Source organism: Geospiza fortis, unplaced genomic scaffold (assembly GCF_000277835.1).
Source record: "Geospiza fortis unplaced genomic scaffold, GeoFor_1.0 scaffold130, whole genome shotgun sequence".
In the NCBI taxonomy this organism is placed as follows: Eukaryota; Metazoa; Chordata; class Aves; order Passeriformes; family Thraupidae; genus Geospiza; species Geospiza fortis.
Window position 1 is genome coordinate 7,802,018 of NW_005054300.1, and position 4,378 is coordinate 7,806,395.

The 4,378-nt window shown below is 49.3% G+C and overlaps 1 non-coding gene across 1 annotated transcript; it reads left to right on the plus strand.

Annotated features, from left to right (window-relative positions):
• The first annotated feature begins 108 nt into the window (after positions 1-108).
• On the plus strand, positions 109-2,959 carry LOC102045048. The gene is made up of 2 exons (XR_004082524.1): positions 109-162; positions 1,734-2,959. It is a non-coding gene; the product is annotated as an uncharacterized LOC102045048 (transcript).
• Positions 2,960-4,378: the final 1,419 nt, after the last annotated feature.

Below are 4,378 nucleotides of genomic sequence, written 5' to 3' on the forward strand. Positions count from 1 at the left end.
GGGGAAGGGGTTTTTGGCAGGTTCTTGCTTTTTGCTTGCGGCTTGGGAAAGGCTCTGGGTGCTAGCTGGCTCCAAGACTACCCTGCACCTTTTCTCATTGTCGTTGCTCAGGTCAAAACGTGGTTTCAGAATCGCAGAGCCAAATGGAGGCGTCTAAAGCAGGTACGTAGATGTTTCTGTTTCTATAGAAATAAGTATTTTAATTGTCTTATCTTATGCCGTGCTCGCCTATTCCAGGTTGTATGCAGAAGTCATCTGAAAGGCTGTTTAACCTCTTCACCTTGATTAAAAAGACAAATAGTCATGCTGGAATCCATGAGGGCTCGTTCAGGCAGCACTAACGTTAAAAGCTTCTAATGCAGTTCCTATATCAATTATGCCCGTCTTTCACACACCACCTATTAAAACTCCACGGTAATTGTTTTGTAAACCCATATGTTGTTTAGCCAATTAACGTGGAGAAGATAAGTAATTGTCAGTAAATTACTTAGGCAGTTTTTTTGGAGAATATTAACTAGTGTTTTAAAATACCCTCTCTTAATAAACACAAGTTGATGTATTTTGCTAATGTCGGGAGAAGGCAGGTACAAACACCGTGTTTGTTTTGAGGAGCCACATGGAAAATTGAGTAGTTTTTACCTTCCTTTCACAAGCAGTTACAATGCATTAGCCTAAGAACTTAAAGCAGTTTCCCTTCCCTTAGAAATCATGCTCAAGCAGATAATTATTTAGGGGTTTTTATGGCACATAGGGACTCAGCAAAACTGAGGTCCCTTGGCTCAAATATTTTTGAAAAATTCCAGCATTTTGGCCTGAGTCTGGCTTCAGCAAGTGTGACATGGATGCACACATTTTACTGGCAAATCTGCCTTTAATATAAAAGCAAAAAGAAAAGTAAACTAATCACGGTATGGTGCTCTACATGAGTCTGTTCTGTGACCCTCGCCTGAGTTTAACTCAATCTTCAGGTGATTTTTTAATAAAGTCCTATTATTCTGGCAAGAGGCTGCGTAGGGCCCAGCCCATGCCACAGTGTCCAGAGAGCTCGCTTGGGATCTCGGCCATTTTAAGTCATTTCCTCCTTTTCATTCAGTCACATCCATTTCTCCAAGCCTGCACAGTTATATCATGGGTACGTGTCTCTGCCTGCTTTTCCTTTCACGTAGCATTTCATGCCCCCTTAGGGGACTGGGCTCTCCAGACAGGTGCCAACACAGGGCTACTCTTGGCTTCACAAACAGGGGTTTGGTTTGAGTGGTGAGTGTTTTAATGTTGAGTTTTAGCTTAATTAGTAATTTTTTTTCCATTTGCTTTTGGACCACTGATGGATTCAGCCTCCCTCCTCTTGCTACTTATCGGGTGTAATTAAAGAAAGATCAGGGCAGGAGGAAGCTGTGTGTCGGTGTTTGTAGACTCATAATAAACATTTGCTTTGCTAAAGACAAAAGTTCAGAGGTTCCTGGGCTCCAGCAGCTCCTGACTCTTTTGAAGTGGCTGTGATAACCATCGCCAAGGAGCCCTATTCACAGCAGCAGCCCCTGTGGCTGTGAGGGAGTGCGATCAGAGCCCTCGCCCGGCCCTGTCCCACTCGGCCAGGTTTATAGGTAGGAGGCCCAGAGAGGACACCTGCCTTTTTCTGCAAGGTGGTTTTCCCACACAGCACAGCTGGAATTCCCGGGCCTCCCATTTCTGTGGCCTCTAGTTCTGTACCAAGCAGGCTTCTTTCATTGCAGGAGAACCCCCAGGCCACCAAAAAAGAAGAAGTAGAAGGTGCTGACAGTCACAGTGACCAAAGGCCGGAGAGCTGCCAGAGCCCTGAGCAGAAGGGTAAGGAGGTCTCTCTGGATGGCTCACAGTACACCCCCTCACCAGCCTCACAGGAGGACCTGGACTCAGAGGTCTCTGATGACTCTGATCAAGAAGTGGACATTGAAGGCGATAAAGGCTATTACACTGCTGCCCACTAACAGTCCCATGCAGAGAGCGGACCTAACTCGGCTTGCACTTTACCAGGGGCTGGTTTGAAAGAATACTGTGCTACAGGAGAAAGCTTTCACGGTTACATTGAAAGAAAAAAGCATCACCAAATAGACTAAGTTTATAACAAGCAGAGAAAGAAAGATGTATTTTCTGCAAACAGTTCAGTTTTGGCATCTCTAATTTGGTTAAAGGACCATGGTTTGTATTTAATTACTTGTAAGATATGTTTGTACAATAATCAATGTTCTAACTGGAATATTATCCTGCACCCTGTCCTTACTCATGGTGGTGGAGAGGGTCTGAATCAGCTGCTGTCGGTGATCAGGCAAAACTCTAACTAGTGTGGAAGTGAGTATGGATTGCAGGACTAAGCCCTTTATATGTGTAAACAAACGTACTTTAAATAGATTAATTTAAACGCCCTTTGTAAGCAGAGAAACATGTTCTGTGAAATAGGGAGGGATTTGACCATCCCGAGAAGTGCCTTATACTCACACCCTTTTATGTGCTCTCTACTGAGACATCCTTCGTTCGTCAGATAGAGTTGTCAGACAGATTCCTTTTTCTTCTTGTGTGAGATGAAATGTACCTTCTCAGATTTTCAAGAATTTTGTCTCACAGTTTGGATGGTTCCATTTGCAGAAAAAAAAATATTTTTCTCCTTCAAAATCTCTAGCACTGTTTTTTATGGATTTCATATTTGAGAAGAAAATGTGGGGAGTGATAGGGCCCTGCTGCAGGACAGAAACTGGCATGAGCTGCCGGGCATAAGTGAAGCACACAGCCATGGGAAGATAATGCCTATCATACAAGTATCTGCTTCTGTACATACTAGTTTTCTTTAAAAGTCTTGTGGTTTTATACCTCACATTGTTCATATTTTGTACATATTTGTTCAGTGTTTAAAAAAAAAGGCAAAACCTGGTATTTAATTTTTGATGGACATATCTGTGAAATAAACCTAAACTCTGCAACACTCGCCACTCTGGCTGTCCAGTTACTGGCAGGGGAAGACCCAAAACCTCTCCTCTGCCAGGCGTGTTGTAAACGCCTTTTCCCTCAGTACTGTGCCAGCCATCAGCCATCCCACAGCTTTCTGGGCACCCTTAGTTGCAGGAGTCTCGTGTGGGTTCTCTGCTGTATTTTTTTGCTCTATTTCAGCCTCCCACCCCACGTTTCGGTTTTGCCTGTGACTGTGCCCACATGGGAACGGGCTCTGTGGCAGGAGGAGGAAAACCTGGCTGGCAAGCACAGGCTGAAAGCGTGGGTGTTTACCCCCGAGTTGCCCCGACCTCGGTGGGCTGGAGAGGGGTGCGGGCTGGAGGAGGAGCGGGGCCAGCAGGGTTTGCTCGGGGCCGGGCATCGACCCCAGCCAGGGCAGACGCTGACCCACCTGAGTCAACAATGGTTATTCATCGGCCTTTCTCCGAAATGACTCGGGGAAGGAGCACGAAACCCGGGCTGAGAGCTGCTCCTGGGAGCGGGCATCCTGGGTGGGCACCCGCGTGGGTATTCAGCCCCTGCAGGTGCCACGGTGAGTGCCCAGGGGACAGGGATTTACACCCGGCCAAGTGTCACAGAGGCTTTTAGCGCCAAGAAATGCTTTTAGATAGCAACAAGTGACTATTGTAACTGGCAAGGGCGGATGGCCTTTAGACCAGACAAGATGTAGCTTCTAAGTGAGTTAATTCTTTCAGAAACATCAGCTGAGTTTTCTGAATGAGTGGCTTTAACTTTGGTTTGTTCGAAAACCGCGCTCATGAACGGGGCCCGGAAAGACGAGGTGATCGGGAGGTTCTGTGCCCCCTGCCCGTGCACGCCGGGCACAGGCCCTGGCCCCGCGCTGCTCCGGTCGGGGGGCGCGGGCACCGGCCCCTGGTTTAACGCCGCCCGTGACAAAGGGAGGGAGCTCCGGGGCGCTCCGGGCCGTCCCTGGGGCTCCTCTCCGCCTTTGCGCCGGGATCGAGCCCCAGCGCGGTGAGCGCCACGCGAGGAATCGCTGAGGGCGCAGACAGCTCACAGCGGGGCTGAGCTGAGGAGGAGATCCCTTCTCCATCCCTCGGCTTTCCTTCACTCGGGTTGCCGTCCCGGGCCTCAGCGCGGGTCCCGACGGGGACGGGGACGGGGACAGCCCACCGTGAGTCGCGGGAGCTGCGGCGGGGGGAGGATGGTGAGGTTGTGAGGGCCGGAGCAGAGCAGGGAGCGCTCGGGAAGACGCCGTCCGCGTCTGTTTTTCTTTATCTGTTTATCTGTCCCGACCGATATCAAGGTACACGAAACTGGAGTCACCTCTTCAATGGGACTTCGTGTTACGGCTGTGCTTTCGCGTGGGGATGGGAACACGCGTGGAACAGGGCGGCCGTGACGGGCGGGCGGCCGGTGGCGGCCCGTGGGAGTG